This window comes from Pleurodeles waltl, chromosome 6 (genome assembly GCF_031143425.1).
Source record: "Pleurodeles waltl isolate 20211129_DDA chromosome 6, aPleWal1.hap1.20221129, whole genome shotgun sequence".
In the NCBI taxonomy this organism is placed as follows: domain Eukaryota; kingdom Metazoa; phylum Chordata; class Amphibia; order Caudata; family Salamandridae; genus Pleurodeles; species Pleurodeles waltl.
Window position 1 is genome coordinate 340,641,787 of NC_090445.1, and position 18,348 is coordinate 340,660,134.

An 18,348-nucleotide genomic window follows, 5' to 3' on the forward strand; every position below is an offset into this window, starting at 1 on the left:
GCTGTTTGTCTGTACCGCCGCGGCGGTCGGAATGTTAAAGTGGCTGTCTTTGTTGGCGGTTTCCGCCACGGTCGTAATTGCAATTTTGTTACCGCCGGCCTGTTGGCGGTCTTACCGCCGCTTTAACACCGACCGCCAGGGTTGTAATGAGCACCATAGTGTTTGCAGATTTTTTTTTAACTAACACCTGGAAAAGACGGCTTGAGTTGCCCAGAGGCTCTGTGAATTGTGCCTTGGGGCTAGAATTGGGTCTCACTAATATACGTTTTAAGTATAAACAGAAGATCCTTAATTATTGAGCCCATCTCTTAATGTTGGATGAGGGCTCCTTAAGATACACTACAAAAGTATGTGTATATATACATATATATATATTTTTTTTTTCACTGGAAAAAACATAGGTTACAGGGACGTTATAGTTAGGAAATAGAATGAAAAACATATTTTTTTGTCAAAAATGTTACCGCAAATATTACATTGATATTATCAATGATGTTGTATTATTCATGAATAAAAACAATAAAATTGGTTCAAAAAAGAAAACAACTCATGGATGACATGGGATTAGCTTCAGTTAGACCAACATCTTACATCAGCCACTGCAGACAGAATATGGATTTTGCTATTTTCAGTTTAAGACAAGACTCTAATACATGGCGATGAACAATCAAAATCTCAAGCCTGTTCCCAGCAACAAGTATCTTTTCATTGCGGCTAGACATCTGAAATATCAAGACATGGAACAGTGGTTCTGCGACGTTTAGAAGGATGATGCGCTCTGGAGCCTCTGCCAGGACCTGGACACCAGGTAAAAAAAGAGGATCACCCTCATCCATTACTCCTGCTGCTGTATCTCACCACCTTTTGACAGAGCTGGATCCTTCCATGTCACCTTCACATCAGCCGTAAAGTCCATGTCTGAGGGCGCAAGAGCGTGAAGCCTCCACACACAGTAGTAATGTACTCAAAACATTGATACAGCCCTGACGAGTCCAGGCGAGAGAGACAAATAACTAAACCATGACCAGAACCAGTTTCTCCTTCTTCTTCCTCTTCCACCTCTTCTCTTCGAAGCGGTCTGTTGCATCTGCAAAGAATGTCACCTCTTCCTTGGACTCAATTTCTCATTTCAAGAACTGAAGTCCAGCCATGTTAAAGCCCAGCACGTCCTTGACTTGGCCAACCTTTGCGATCGTGGTCATCTTCAGACTTTCTATCACACCCAGGAGCATCTGGTTGCTGGTGATCTGACCAAAGTGTATCCGGACCTCGAAGTAGAGGCAGCAGCAGACTTGTTCCAGTTCAAGCCCCAGCTGGTTGCATTCATTAAAGAGAGTCAGCAAGTCCAGGACATACAAGAACGGCAGCACCAGGAGCGACTCCTCCAGCTTGCTGGACTTCACTTTCTTAAAAACCACAAGGACATAGGTGGATGGCGTGACGTTGCCATACGCCTGAAGAATTGGGTGGATTGGAAGAGGAATCTCCTTCTCTGCTGCCCGGCGCATGGCACTGTGCTCTTGCCTCTTCCTGGACTCCTCCCGGTACAGCTCAATGGCCTCCATGATCCTCTCCACAGCTTTCACTGTTTCAATTGTCTTCTTTGCAGCCAGACCCGTTTCTCCTTTTGTCTCACCAGAAACCACGGGGTCACCACCCTTCGACACACTCTCTTCAAACTCCGCCTCCCTCTGCATCTCGCGCTCCTCTTCTAGGATGAGTGGCTCTCGCGTCTGCTCCCAAAGATGCAGCGACTTGTCGTGGGAGGCAGACACAATGTGGTCTCCATTAGGACTGCTTGCCAAACACCAGACCTCGAGGTGACGTCTCTCAAGAGTCTGAATCTGCTCAAACTTGTCCGCGTCCCACTGCTTAATTTTACGGTCCTTTCCAGCAGTGAAAAAAATGTGAGACTTGGGTGAGAATTGCAGGAACATCACACTGTCCTCATGAGTGAAGAGGGAGCAGTGGCAGTCCCCGAAGTCCAGCCCCTAGATCTTGACATTTCTGTCTGCCGAGCTGGTGGCAATCAGGGCACTGTCATGGGATACATCAATGCAGAGGACGGGAAGCTTGTGTCAGTACAGAGAGAGAAAGAACTTTAGTGTGTCCATATAGAAGATTTTCACAGTGCAGTCCAGCAAGGAGACAGCTAGTAATCTCTGGCTGGGGCTGTAGCGCACGCAGAGAACATCCTCGTCCAGCTGCAGGATGCGGGTCTGCTTCACTCTCAGTCTCCGACTGTTCTGTGCATCCGCCTCATCATCACAAGTTTGAAATCCCAAAACTTGACACATATATCTGCCCCGCCTGTGACAAATCCTCGCTGGCCTGGAGAAAGGGAGATAGACCAAATGGCTCCATTGTGAGCTGCCACCACCTCCAGTAGGTTCCCAGACTCCAGGTAAAATATCTGCAGCTGTCCTGACTTGGACCCCACGATGACCTGCCGGTCCCCTGGCACAAAAAGTGAGCAGAGAGCATACTCACAGGGCATTGCTCAGATGCACTGCAATGTGAACCTGTTCCAGATCTTCACGGTCTCTGCAGAGGCTGAAAGGATGGTGATGTTGTCTGAGCTGAAGGCCAGTGTGCGGACATCACTGCGGTGACCTGCCAGCGTCACCTGGGCCACCCGGGAGCACTCGGGGGTCTTGGCCGACAGACTGATGTTATACACTTCCAGGCAGTTGTTCTGAAGCAGCAGCACAGCCCTCACATCCCCCTTGGGGCACATGATTAAGTCAAAGGATTTGATTTTTCAGGAGGCTTTGATATTGAGGAGTCGCAGGATCTGGGGCTGGAGCATGCTTTTGACTGTGATCTCTGCATCCTCATTTTCCTCCTCGGACGCCTTCTGCTTGGCCTTTTTCTTTGCCCTCTTCATCTTCTTTTCCAACTTCTTGCTAATTTCATCCTCATGAAGGATGGAAAATACTTCAAGCACAGCATCGTTACCCTGGCAGGCTAGAACCGGCCTGTGCGGTCTGTGACAAGGCTGACCACTCGGTCTCTGCCCTCGCGGATGATGGCGCCCGTCTTCTGGCAGCTCAGGATTCGCTCTTCATGTATCTCATCCACTTCTTCTGCATCTTCTTCGACCAGCGGATGGTCCTTTGGATTTCTTGATCTCAGGTGCAGCAAGGTCCCTTTGCTCCTCTGATGGATATGTGATGTTCCACGCCCTGAGCTCGCTGTCTGCCGAGCCTGTGAGGATCCTTCTCTCATCTGACAACACAGCCAGTCCACAGACCTCATTGTGGTGCCCCGCCATTGTTTTGAAACAGTGCTGGGTGTCCAGGTCCCACCATTTGACCAGGGTATCTTTGCCAGTGGTAACCAACAAGTTCTTCTCTCTCTCGCAGGAAGAGCGCCCGAGTGACCACATCCTTGTGTCCCTTCAGTCTGTATAAACCACTCTCGTTGATGACGTCCCAGACAATAACATTGGTGTCCTTGGAGCCGGAGACCAACCTTCCTCCCTGGTGATCAAAGCTCAGGGTGGTGACAGTGGCCTTATGCCCATTGAAGGTTATAATGCTTTCGCCACTCAAGAGATTGAAGATCCGGATGGAGCCATGCTCATAGCCAACAGCAAGGAAGAGTCCGTTGGGTGATGGACACAGGTAGGTGACCTCCTCCTTCAACCCCGGAAGGATGAGAACCTTCTCGCTCTTGCGTAGGTCCCTTGATATACAAATTTGGATTTCCATTAACTTCCCTAAAACTGCTGAATAGATTTACACCAAATAACAAAAAGGCCTTTTTCAAGAGCTACCTTTCTGCCAAATTTAGTGTAATTCCATCCAGTGGTTTTGGCGCGATTGCTGTTCAAAATCCCTATGGAAAAATGAACGAGAAAAATGCATTTTGGAACCCCCCTTTTTCTCGGCCCCTGCTTGACAGATCACCCCAAAACTTTCCACACAGCAGCTGAGGTGAGCGTAGAGGTTTTTTGCAACACTTTGTGAAGATTCGCCAACCGGCACCACAGATATAGGCAAATAAAAAAAACATTTTTTCTATAGCAACTAGGTCCTAACTATGACTACCTAATGGTGACCACCACTAGGTAACACACACACACACATATATATATATATATATATATATATATATATATATATGCAATTCAATGTTTAACATAGATATAGGTCACTTACTACTTTTCATATAAGTTATTTGAAAAGATGGTTAAGGGACTCTGTTGCATTTATCTACCACAATATGTAAATCGTATCATAACTATTTTTTCTACAAGTGCTTCACTATTTAAATACTGAGAAAAATATAAACTAAATTGTTATAAAAATTCACAAATAAATAAGCTTAATATACAGCAACACCTGAAAGTCTGAGTTTACAAAATATTACTTTAAATCTCAATATGTTCTCTTCATTATACATGTAGACACTCTCTATGTTCTTATGTGTCTTTATATTTATTACTTTACTCCTACTGCAAAAAAATAATAACTTTGACTCTATACAATGCACCACACCATATCTCAACCTATACCTCTCTCAATATATCATCTGCCTTCACTCTCCGACTCATCCCAAACCTCATTCTACTATTATGATCTCCAAAATAACCCTTTCTAGACTTTTCCCTCCTCTACCCCTCCTCAGATCATCCCAAACCTCATTTTACCACTATTATATCTCAAACAGCCCTTTCTAAATTCGTCCCTCATGTATCCCTCCTTTGGCTCATCCCAAACCTCATTTTACTAATACAATCTCCCTATTTCATTTCTAGAGACTCTTCCCTCCCCCATCTATCGTTTTACTAGAATCTTCCCTCTTCTACCCCTCCATTATCCTATTCAATCCAATCCAAATAACAGACACCTCTCAAATTAACTCATTATTCCCTGTACTAATCCTCCACTATTCCTTTTTGGGTTCCGGAGTAGAGTGCTACTCGCCGAAAAGCTCTTCAACACCTCATCGGGGTAGTAAGCGCTATATAAATAAAACTACAATTACAATCTGCTGCTGGGGGATGAGTGTAGTGCTTAGAGCGAGACACTGCTCCAGCAAACCTACCACAGCAAAGGCACTTGGGTTGGTTGGTGTGGTGACCCTGAGAAGATCTTCCCTAGACATCACTGTATGTGAGTCTTTGTTGGGGGAAGGCACCCAAAATGTAGGGGTTAGATGCCCCCATATTTAGTGATAAAGAACAAGATAAATCGATAAAAACACAGCAGTTATCTTTCAGTGGGCCATACTTCTACCCAGAGACATCCATTGGAAGCAGCTCACATTAATGCCTGATCATGGGCCCTGGGACCCTGGACACGAGTACCGTCGTAGAGAGCATCTTCACGTGTGTGGACCCGTCAGCATCTAATCAGTAGATACAGGTTTCTCTCCTCCCTCCCTGGGCCACCCTGAGACACCTGGAGCCCAGGGTGAGTTCTGGCATCTTCTTCACAGCCTTTTACCCCCGTTTGCCTTTTGGGATTGCCTTTTACAGGTTATGTTTCTTAGGAGCTTGGGAAAGAGCTTTAGATCACCCTGGGGATTTCTTATTTTTCGAAGAGCTTTAACCTATGTTTGTGTCATCTCACTTGAGAATATGATGGTTGAAAGTATGCTTGTGCCACGTTCTGGAGGTCACTGAATTTTTGCGATCAAACGTTTATTATCCGTCATGTCTCACATTTGTTAACATTTTAAGTTTCCTTTTGGATTAAAACGTCTGAACCTCGTTTATTGCCTGTACAGGATGGTGCCCTTCATGGAGCCATGCACACACCTCTGAAGAAGGTTCGCTCTGCTGTGCTCCTGGTCCGCTATTAACTCTAGAGGAGTTTTCAAGGAAACATTCTCTGAGGGGAGGATCACTCCAGCCAGATATAGCAGGGTCCACGCCATGGTCCTTCCTTGGACTTGATAAACTCTTCTGCTTACTGCGCACTGGCTATAAACCTCTCTAGCTTCATGTCTTTTTACTCTCTGTCACTTCCCTCTCTTAGGTTGTTTCTCTGAACTTTTATTTTCTCTGCATTACCTTTGTCGTCTTCTCTCCCCCCTCCCTGAGTATGCTCGCTTCCACTGTCTTTAATATATTTTTCTTATTCTATTTTCTCTTCCTCATTTTCCCTGTCAAAGAGAAACGCAACTTCTAATGTCGGCTCGGTCTCGGGAAAAAGGCACTGTGCAGGTAATGACACCTTTAAATGGAGCAATCGGGACCTTCAAGACCCTTCCTCAGACGCAAATTGCCTGAACCTGAAAAACCGCAGCTTTTATCAGCAGGCAAAGGAGGCGAGGTAAAAGCAGCGGATCAAGAAGCGTGGGCTACTGCTTTAATATTTTAGCAAAGACTAGGGAACAGACGGGTGTCTCGTGCCACTTTTCCCGTTCCTTTGTTCTCCATCTACCTTGTCTCATCTCTTTGTCTCCGTTCCCTTTCATCTCTCTTTATTCCCTCTTCACTAAGGGCCTCATTTAGAGATTGGCGGGCTGTAGTTCATGTGGCCAGGTCAGCGAAGGTATGCACTGCGCTATCATGGCGGACACCTGCTGGCATATTTAAAGATCTGCGCCAGGCAGTCAGAGATCTCTGTACCTTCAGAGGGGCAGCCACCATGGTGACTCTGCTGAAGGCACTGAAAGTTTGTTGTGCAAGTGCAATGTTCAGTGTGCCTGCACAGCAACATTTTTTGTCTTTCTTAAATAAGTTCTTAAAGCTAGAGTTTGCCTTTAAAAAAAATTAAAATAAAAGTCCCTGACACTGGACGTTTTCTCGCAGAATGTGGGAGTAATTTATTTGCTTATTTTTAAGTACCACCAGGCTTTTCCTGGCGGGCCCAGCAGGAAAAGAATATGTTGGAAAGCCTGCCATAAATAGGGCAGATGGTTCTAGCTATATTGTCTAAAGGCCCAAATTCAAGCAGGCTGTTCTTCAAAGACTTGGCCCTATGGAGCCAGAGGCGGCAACATGTTGTATCCCCCAACTCTGTATACAGTGGAGGAACAGCTACTTTGGAAGTTAAGGTGTACTCTGTCACATTTGGCGTTAAGGTGCACTCTCACATTTGTGGCAGAGTGCCCTGCCCATCAGTGTATAAATATTGCTCATAGTCTTATTTCATAGTGTCCCACCCCCTTCATTCATTTTTAGGTCAAGCGCGCAAGCGCTCCAACATGTTGTAATCTATCTGTGGGCTTTTAACCACGCCCACTGCACTCATTCATGGCCTTGACTTTCAAAAATCCTGTTATCATTGGTAAATGCTTTACCTTTGTTCCTCCTTGGGGCAGTTTTGTTACTCCCTTGGCCATCAACCCTGTTTCATGGATAATGGCACGTTTGCCCATACGTTTGTCTGCAAGCGAACATCTTTTTCCTTTTGTGTCTCTCCTTCACACTCATGGTGGCTGTCGCGCTTTGAATCGGCTTGCTTAGGTCAACTATTTTACTTTTCATTTTTCAATTTATGTGGCAAAAAAAGTCCAGTTAGGAATTTACAACGCTAATAGCTCTAACTCGACCAAATGCAAAACCCAATGCATTGCAAATGCTTGTTCTTCTTTCATGTGCCTAATTCTGTCGTCCTCTCTTCTCTCTTCATTCAATTCCTGTATTTATATTTATTCTCTCTCTTTCTCTCTCTCTCTCTCTCTCTCTCTCTCTCTCTACACCTCTCCTTTCCCTCCTTTGCTTCCTTTCCGATTAGCCCCAAGTGCCTGGACAGATCTGGTGTCCTGCACAGTTAACTTTGGTCCACCATCATTTTTAAAGACATTCTGTAACACGTAAAATATGAAGAAGTCTCTTCAAAAATTAAAAAAATGTATTTTATTCACATGCAGAGCTGTGTCATCTTAGTATTAGTAGTACATCAAACTAATTCACTTCATATATTTTTTTAAAGGAATAGTTTTTTTATCATGAATTTTGAAACATTCATGCTTCCATCCACCCTGACAATGCCAATAGTGAACTAAGAGGCAAGTGAGTAATGTGCACCCTTCGGATGGCCTGAGTTGCTATACTACATGGACAACATTTTAGTAAAATCAAATGTTGGAGAAGTGTTTGTACACCGCACATCCTCAGTATATCGTATTATATGTAATAATAAAAAACAAGCGTTATCAAAGCCAATAGGTTTCACCTGTGCAACATCTATTGTGTTTGTCAATGCTTTTTTGTACACCTTGCAGATGACTACGATAAAGATTTGAAGTAAAGGAAAGAGCTGCTGACTTGGGCAGCCTGGTTTAAGTCTCTGCGTCAGCTCAGCATCCTGTGATCCTGGCCGAATCATGTCATCTCCCCAGTGCCATAAAAAATGTGTCTTTGTGCAATATAACTGGTGCTCTTATAAAGCACTAAAATACTTCAGAGATCTTTGAAGTGCTTTTTGTAAAAGAAGTCAGTGCTGTGAAAAAAAAAGATGATCTGTACACTTTTAAGGTGTGCCAGAGTACTAGGTGAGGAGAAGATGAAGCCTGCGAGGGAGGAAGCCCCTGAGAGGAAGGGGCAGGAAGCACAGCGGTGGAGGAGGCGGCTCTCGCACTGAGCCACAGGGAGCACTGGGACAGCAGATGGTTGCCAGGGAGCAGGGAGATATTAGCCATAGTTGGTTCTGAGTTGAGGATAGTAGTCAAATATTGCAATAATTGATATTCAGTAGGTTTCCTGGACCTTTTGGCCACTGCACCTGCTGCACTATTCAAATCATGACCCTAGTGTTAGCAAAGTAACTGCACTTCTGACTGCTTGTAGTAAAAAGGAGCAATAATCATTATTCAGTGGGTTTCCTGGACCTTTTGGCCCCTGTGCTACTGTGCCTGCTACACCATTGAAATCATGACCTTGGGCCTGCAAGGTAACTGCACTTGTAACTGCTTGTTTATTAGCAAAATATAGCACTAATTAGTGCTCAGTGGGTTTCCTACACCTTTTGGTCCCTGTGCCACTGCACCTGCTGCACCATTCAAAATATGCACCATTCAAAATATGGCCCTAGTGCAGGTAATGCAACTGCACTTGTGACTGCTTGTTCAGTAGTAAACTATAGCAATAATTAGTGTTCAGTGGTTTTATGAGACCTTTTTGCCCAGTGCCACTGCACCTGTTGCACCATTCAAATCTTGACCCTCATGCCTGCAAGGTAACTGCACTTGGGAATGCTTGTTTACTAGTAAATAACACCAATAATGGGTGTTCAGTGGGTTTCGTAGACCTTTTGGCCCTGTGCCACTCCACCTGCTGCACCATTCAAATCATGGCCCTATTTCCTGTAAGGTAGCTGCAATTGTGACTGCTTGCTTACTAGTAAAACATAGCAATAATTGTTGTTCTCTGGGTTTCCTAGACCTTTTGGCCCCTGTGCCGCTGCACCTGCTGCACCATTGAAATCATGATCCAAGTGTCTGTAAGGAGCTGCACTTCTGACTGCTTGTATACTAGTAAAATATAGCAATAATCGTCATTCAGTGCATTTTTAGACCTTTTGGCCACTGTGACACTGCACCTGCTGCACTATTCAAATCATAACCCTCTTGCCAATAAGCCCAAATGAGAAAAACTTTTGTATTCACTGATATATTTGTCCTGAAAAAGGCACACTTGCAGACGTAATAAATAATTATTGAGTAGCTCAACAGAAACACAGAAGCTTTCATAAATGTATCTAACTCTCCAAAACGAGTTGCCACAAATATCATAAACGAAGCATATTCTTTACACATTAAGTGAAAACCAAGCATTGTTAAATTGGATTACAATGTGGTTGGCTTTTTCCAGTGAAAATATCTTATCCTGTGCTTGAGAGTGAATGGGGCACAAACAGTGTAAATTGCCCAAGATCACCACATGTTAGACTGAAGCTGAGACTGAAATGCGGTTTTGTACTTTGTTCCTAAAAAGTGAGTTTCACAATTTAAATGGACTCACAAAAGAAGAACAGTTTTGTAAAAAGAATGTGTTAAATATGAAAATGTCTCTGCAAAAAATCAAAAAATGTTTTTCATTCACATGCAGAACTGTTTAATTTTGGTAGTACTAGTACATCAGACTACATTAGTGCGGTCAGCATGCGGCTTTCCATTGAAAATGGGTAAGCATTTATTCACAAGTTAATTGACGTGGAAGAAAGCAAATAACAAAGGTTTCCTGCACACTTAACATTTGGGCCACCTTCATTTGTAAAGACATTCTGCAAAAAAAAAAGTTAAATATGAAAAAGTCTCTGCAAAAATTCCAACAGTATATTTCATTCACATGCACAACTGTTTCCTCTTAGTAGTACTAGGCTTCCTCAAACACACAGCTTGAGATGTGACCTTGGTTTTTGAATGCCCAGCAAATGTGATGAGATAAGAACAAGATTTACAGGCTTGTTTATTACAGAAAACAAGTTTGTGGGTGAAAACTGTAAAAGCGGCTTTGGCATGGGGAGGTATGAACTTGAGCTGGGGAGCCTAAAGTAAATAAAGCCAGCAAATGGAAAGCCAGAAAATGTGAGTAACAAACCACAAAGCCATTGGCAAGCAATGGGCAGAATGCATTCCTAGGTCAACTTTCTGAAATTCCCCAAGATGTCTTTTGCATACCAGAGTGCTGCGCTGTCTGGTAGGCTGTGACCTAAAAATGAATAGCAGGTGTGTCCCTGGTTTGAAGAGTGGTGAGTCCAGGGAAGATGACACCCCCAAAAGAGAGTGAAATAAGATGCAGACATGATGCTCTCAGCCGCATTCAGCAGAGACAGAAATTGTTGGGGGGCAGAAAAAGTAGATCCCAGTTGTGCTGTTCTTTATCAAGTGATTTCTAATTTGAAGCATTTTCTGTGTGTTTACAATACTTTCTTTTAGCAAGGTATTGTAAACACACCCCTTGGTAAAGAAACACAACTCAGATCTTCTTCTCCTGTCCACTCGTGCTGCAACAGCTCTGAGAGGTGCTTCTTATGAGCACTTTTCAAAGCAATAGATATGAGATCTGTATGGTATAGTTTTTATGAGGACATTTACCTCAGTAGGGTAGGTCACTCTCTATTGTCACCAGCTGAGGTGACATGCTGCAGCAGATAGGGCTTACTCCCCTCGCCTGTGTCACTGGTCTGAGGCCAAGCAGGCAGTGTCCTCTTCCTATTTGCAAAACAATCCAATGAGGTCTCCTCCTTGCTCTATATCAGGGGCCATTGCTGTGAGGCCCTCGGCAAAGCTCCCTATTTCTTCACCAGCACATTGAAAAGGCAGATCAGCCCAGCCCCTTACACCTTGCTCTGCTTACATCCGTCCCCCGACATTTATAGCCCCAGGAGTCCAGACAAAGGGTAGCACTGTTCTCCATAGGTGCCTGTGCCAGCCTGTTGGGGCAGAAGTCTCATCCAGTCCCCTCCCATCAATCTAAAAAACGCACCAAGCAAACAAAGGCCACACTTCCAGGCTACATTTCAAGCACATGTGAATTACCCGACAATTAGCCCCTGCCCCCAACATATAGCTCCTCTAACTGCTGAAGGATGTTGACCCCCCAGGGGTGCATGTCCCCAATTTGAAGACATCTGTGGTACAAGGAGAGTCAAACTGTGAAACCTAAGTAAGGGGGAGGGATCCAGGGCAATCAGAGGTTGCTGGACATGTTGGTTTTTTTAACTCCGAGTCCTGGGGCCACCTTACAGTTGAACACTACGTACACCCCTTTAACACTTGACTCAATATAGAAAGGCAGAGCAGTCTAAAGGAAATTGAGTGAAATAATAAATATCAGTCTTTCAAAACTGAATAAAAACCCCAATGGGCTTTAATAAATCAGTGGCCAGTTAGTATTTTACTGCAAGAAAAAAAAAAACTTTATTACACACAAAACCAAACACTGCACATAACATGAAGATGAACAGTGAAAACCAGAACTCTCTTGCTCCTTACCAATAGGAGTTCTGACTTCAAATATCTTTGCAGTGTTTAAGCACCTAACCAATGCAGGTCAGTTGATCCCAACAGTTACATTTGCATGTGCTCACACAGTTTTTTGACAAATGTGGTTCTGCAGCCACACAAAACAGTCACACTTAGGTTAGACATCTGCATCAGTGTGTTTCACTTATTGGGGGATGAGGCGTGTGCTGCCACAAAGCCAGGCCAATCCACTGCCTCATGGGCATCTCTCAGTACCAAACAAAGCCTACCACTGAATCATCTAGAAATGTGGATCAAGGCATAAACAGGAGTGTTGGAAATGGCCCTTATTGCAAGGTTATCCCCAAACTTTTCACCTTCTTCCCCCTATTTTTTCTGATTTGTTTTTGCTGTTTTATTGTCTATGCACACTTTACCACTGCAGATCAGTGCTAAGTGCCTAGTCCATAGTAGGGTGCACTATGTGTGCCCGGGGCCAGTAAATCAAATGCTACTAGTGGACCTGCAGCACTGATTGTGCCACCCATATGAGTAACCCTGTAAACATATCTCAGACCCTCCACTGTTGTGTCTGTGTGTGCAGTTTTAAATTGCCATGTCGGCCTGGCAAGTGCACCCACTTGCCAGGCCCAAACCAACACTTTTTGTACATGTAAGGCACCACTAAGCTAGGCGCTAGGTAGCTCCATGGGCAGGGTGCAGTGTATTTAAAAGGTAGGATATGTACTGGTGTGTTTTACATGTCCTAACAGTGAAATACTACCAAATTCGGTTTTCACTGTTGCAAGTCCGTTCTCTCTAAGAGGTTAACATGGGGACTGCCTTTAAATATCTTTTAATAGCAGTTTCCCATTGGGAGCAGATAGAGATATGGAGTTTGGGATCTCTGCACTCACAATTTAAAAATACATGTTTTGGAAAAGCTGGTTTTTAGATTGTCACTTTGAAAATGCCTCTTTTAGAAAGTGGGCATGTTCTTGCTTGAGTCATTCTATGCCTCTGCCTGCTTGTGTATTCCACATCTGGATCAGACTGACAGTTGGGCTGTTGTGAATTTTCTCCAAAAGGTGACACAAAGGGAGCTGGGGTGTATCCTGCATATCCTGATGAGTCTCCTCGGCTAGAGTGGGGAGGGAGGAGCTGACACTTACACCTGAAAGCACTGTGCCTGTCCTCACACAATGCAGTCTCCAATCCCTGGTGTGTGTCTGAAGCCAGGGCTGGGCAAGGCAGGATCTTGTCAACAACAAAGACTTTCCTTTGAAGTTTGCCTACTTCAAAGGCGGAAAGGGGTATAAGTAGTGGACCCAAAACCCCAGACATTCAGGACACTTCTGGATCAAGAGGGACCTCTGCCAAGAAAAAGAGCTGAAGAGCTGGACGAGTCCTCCCCCTTTGCTGTGTGTGCTTTGCTGGATTAGCCTGCAGTTGCTGCTTCCACCTTAAAAAGGGCAAAGACTGATCTTTGCTGTGTATCCTGCTTGTGAAGTTTCTCCAAGGGCTTGGAGTAGAGCTTGCCTCCTGGTGGAAGTCTCAAGGATATCAAAGATTTCAGTTTCATCTGCCTACAGAACTGTCTGTTTTGTGCTGCATCAGGAGAAAAACCACCACAATGCTGTCACTGACGCTGCTGACTGCAACATGACCTGACAGCGCTGCATAGAACTGTGCCCCACGTCGCACCGCAACCCTGGTCTCATTGCCGCCGCCACCTGATGCCATCACCAAGCCGGTGCTTGCTCCGTGACCTTTGGGCCCCGCACTCTGTATTGCCTTAGCATCCCCGACGATGATGCTTCACGCTGACGCCAACGTCGGCGCCTGCGCCGTGGCATGAGTACACCGCTTGTAAGGTACACAAAGCACGTCCCATCACGCACTGTGAGTTGGGCTGTTGTGAATTTTCTCCAAAAGGTGACACAAAGGGAGCTGGGGTGTATCCTGCATATCCTGATGAGTCTCCTCGGCTAGAGTGGGGAGGGAGGAGCTGACACTTACACCTGAAAGCGCTGTGCCTGTCCTCACACAATGCAGTCTCCAATCCCTGGTGTGTGTCTGGAGCCAGGGCTGGGCAAGGCAGGATCTTGTCAACAACAAAGACTTTCCTTTGAAGTTTGCCTACTTCAAAGGCGGAAAGGGGTATAAGTAGTGGACCCAAAACCCCAGACATTCAGGACACTTCTGGATCAAGAGGGACCTTTGTCAAGAAAAAGAGCTGAAGAGCTGGACGAGTCCTCCCCCTTTGCTGTGTGTGCTTTGCTGGATTGGCCTGCAGTTGCTGCTTCCGCCTTAAAAAGGGCAAAGACTGATCTTTGCTGTGTATCCTGCTTGTGAAGTTTCTCCAAGGGCTTGGAGTAGAGCTTGCCTCCTGGTGGAAGTCTCAGGGATATCAAAGATTTCAGTTTCATCTGCCTACAGAACTGTCTGTTTTGTGCTGCATCAGGAGAAAAACCACCACAATGCTGTCAACGACGCTGCTGACTGCAACATGACCAGACAGCGCTGCATAGAACTGTGCCCCACGTCGCACCGCAACCCTGGTCTCATTGCCGCCGCCACCTGATGCCATCACCAAGCCGGTGCTTGCTCCGTGACCTTTGGGCCCCGCACTCTGTATTGCCTTAGCATCCCCGACGATGATGCTTCACGCTGACGCCAACGTCGGCGCCTGCGCCGTGGCATGAGTACACCGCTTGTAAGGTACACAAAGCACGTCCCATCACGCACTGTAGCTCCGGTCCACCGACGCCAGCACCATCGACTCCAGTGTCATCAACAGATGCCCGTGTCTGCACTGTGACCCGTGAGTTCCACACGGAGCCTGCCTGGTGCCGCACCGTCGCCTTGCGCCTACTGACGACAGCGCTTCAGCAACAACGAATCCGCTACCTGCACCATGCCCTGGAGACACCGCACATCGCACCCCCTGCTTCACATCGCAACCCTGGTCTCATCAACACCACAGGATGCCGTCACTGAGCCGCTGCCTGCACCATGACCTGTGGGCACCACACGTCGCATCGTCCCACTTTGTACCGCAGCCGCGACATCATCCACGCCAGCGTTCCTGACTGTGTCATCAGCCCAGAGTTCGATCTGCAACAGGTGTGACTTCAAGGCCCAGACGACCCCTGCACCGACCTACGTAACCGACACCTGCGATGCCAACGACGCCACCCTCTAGGTCTCATCGCGAGTCCAAGGTATTGTTTGTGGGTCTTCCGGACACTGAAGCTGGCCCGCAAAGCAGCAGCTGGCCAGAACTGTTGTTCACAATGCAGTGATAGCCCCAGATGGAGCTATCGACTTCAAGGAACTGTATTTTTAAGTTAATTCTTGCAAAATTCATATCTTTCTTACTGTATGTTGGATTTTTCTCTTTTGGTCTTGTTTTACACAGATAAATATTGGCTATTTTTCTAAAACTGGTGTGGTTTCCTTTTGTAGTGCTTTCACTGTATTACTGTGTGTTATGTGCAAATGCTTTACACGTTGCTTTTGAGATAAACCTGACTGCTGGTGTCAATCTACCAAGGGGGTGAGAAGGGGTTATCTGAGCTGGGTATCTCCCTTATCCTGACTAGAGTGAGGGTCCCTACTTGGATAGGGTGCAAATCGACTGCCAACTAGAGACCCTGAGTCAATATTATGGGCATCCACAACAAGCAGTGAGGTTAAAGGTGGTCCTGGCAAATGTAAATTTTGGATTAAAAACACAATACCTCTGCAACCTGTACTTGTGGCTACTATTGCCCTTGACCTGGGTGATTTTAAATTTAAAAGAATTGATCTTCAAAACCACTGAACATGCTGGACTTTTTCCTATACCTGTTGGTGCCCACATCTCTGAATACATGAATGAGACTATCAAAGGCAGTAATGAGTTGGAGCTTCAGAGGTTGGTAACTCTGCAACTGTTCCATGGATTTAGACAGAGTTTGGGATGTTTAACTCAGTAAAGCTTCACCTAGTTAGCTCTTCAGCAACTCCCAGGCCCGGAAAGGAAACTAAGTGCAACACAAAGGGGGTCATTATGACCCTGGCGGAAGGCGGAGAACCGGCGGTAAGACCACCAACAGGCTGGCGGTCTCCCTTCATGGAATTATGACCATGGCGGTTACCGCCATGGTCATCTGCCGGTTGTCCGTACCGCCCGCCAGGGCGGAGACGACCGCCGGGCTGGAGACCTGGGTCTCCAGCCCGGCGGCCGCCACTATACCGCCGGCGGTATTTTGACCCGGCTTACCGCCGTGGATTTCCTGCGGTTTGAACCACCATTAAATCCATGGCGGTAAGCACTATCAGTGCCAGGGAATTCCTTCCCTGGCACTGATAGGGGTCTCCCCCACCCCCACCCGACTCCCTCCCCTACCCCCCCACCACCCCTGCCACCCCCCAAAGGTGGCAGGGCCCCCCTCCCCACCCCGACCTTCAACATCACATCACCCATTCCCACACGACACGCACGCAGGCACCACCTACACACTCACACGCACACACGCCAACATTCATGCCTACATACACACACACACACAGGCAGACACGCACACCCACATTCAAACATTCACGCACACATCCATACTGACATACCAACAGACATACACGCACTCATTCCCATACACACAACACCCCTGCAACCATACACGTACTCACACCCCCTTCACATACACACACGCACACCCCCATGCACGCACACAACACCCAACACCCCCCTCCCCTCATGGACAATCGACTTACCTGGTCCGACGATCCGCTGGGAGGGGACAGGAGCCATGGGGGCAGCTCCGCCGACACCACACCGCCAACAGAACACCGCCACGGCGAATGACAGGACGTGATTCGCTGGGCGGTGTTCTGTTGGCGTGGCGGTGGAGGTGGAGAAACCTTCACTTCCCCGCCTACCGCCAGTACGGCTGTTGGCGGCTCTCCGTTCGAAAAAGGACGGAGTGCTGCCAACGGTCATAATAGGCAGAGCGGAAAACCGCCACCACTGGCGGTCTTCTGCACCGCGGTCCCTCGGAGGTCTTTCAAAAAGACCGCCGAGGTCAAAATGACCCCCAAAGTCTTTTAGAGGAAACTGGGGCCAAACGTCCTCACACAGAACTCTGTAGGTATTGTGCCTTTGTGTCACAATCAAGCACTTTTGATGGTACGTGTCCCTGCACAACAGCAGGTGACCTCATGCCTGGAGCAGTGTCTCACTAATGATGTCCCCACAAATCCTTGCAAAAGCTGGGCTTTTGGTCTCCCCTCAACAGTAGGCAGGGCTCTCATTCTCTTTTGGACCTGGAATTCAGTATCCTTTCAACTTCACTGCTGTGTTGTTCCTCTTTGATTAGTTAGAATTCCTGGGGCATAGGGTTGGCCAACTATACCAAACAAAGAGGGATGAACTGTACGTGCTCCAACTTAACTTCAGAATAATGCTTTGGGGCCTTCAACCATTTACCAGAGAGACTTTTAGTGAGGATGAATGAGTGTCATAATTACTGGAGGAAAAATCAAAAACCTACAGCAACTTTGTAGGGATTTGGCACCGAAACAAAGGGCAGAGGTGCATGCAGTCTAGAGCAATTCAGGGGACATTTTCGCCCTAACATAGTCCATGTTGGTTAGTATGTTTGCAAACCCAGAAACATTTATTCCTAGAGAGAATTAGTAAAGTCTGAGTCATCAGGGGTGTGGAGTGGGGGGAAAGAATAAAAGATACATCTTTGCAAGATAATTACAGTATTCACATAATTAGAACATTTGAAAGGAATTTGTATATCAATGAGTTGATTGGTACAATAATGTTGGTTGCCATAACAAACATACAGGTGGCTACTGAAGAGTGTTCGCTCTGGCCAGTGAGCAAGTTCTAAAGAACAGACATCTGCAGGATCCACTTAGGTATCTACTCTTTCATGGGAAGTAGTGGTAATGTTTTGTGCACCCTCTTTAGTGTTGCTAGTTGTTGAAGCTTCATAGAGGGTAAAACTTTGCAAGGTATAGAGTGAAAGTGTGAGTCTGGAGGGTCTGTGAGAGTTGTCTGGCCTCCTGTCAATTGGAAATAATTTGAGAAGTCATGGCCCTATGCATTAAGCCTAAGAACTGAAACTCAGCACTTGACTGGTGGCACAAGTCCTTCTATTTGCAATTGGTACACATACTCATCTCTCTAGTCATACCCTGCTCTAGAAACAGTTGAGAGGCATATCACCTTTAAAATTCACCACCAACACATGGGTTACATTTTGGCAGGTACTGCAGCACTTGCTTCACACGCCAAAGTTTGGTCTGACCAAATCATTCCTCATCCTGAGATTGAGTACCAGTTTTGAGGGTTACTTCTGATGTGGTAGCAATCAATTTTGTCTGACTATTGGACTCCTGGATATAGCTGCAAAGTAGACACAAAATACACACACCACGTAGTGGATCATGCCACAAGGTGCACTGAGTCTGTAACCATCACTA

General features: G+C 46.1%; 1 pseudogene; it reads right to left on the reverse strand.

Annotated features, from left to right (window-relative positions):
- Positions 1-991: 991 nt before the first annotated feature.
- LOC138301555 (WD repeat-containing protein 3 pseudogene) lies at positions 992-3,713 on the reverse strand (annotated as a pseudogene).
- Positions 3,714-18,348: the final 14,635 nt, after the last annotated feature.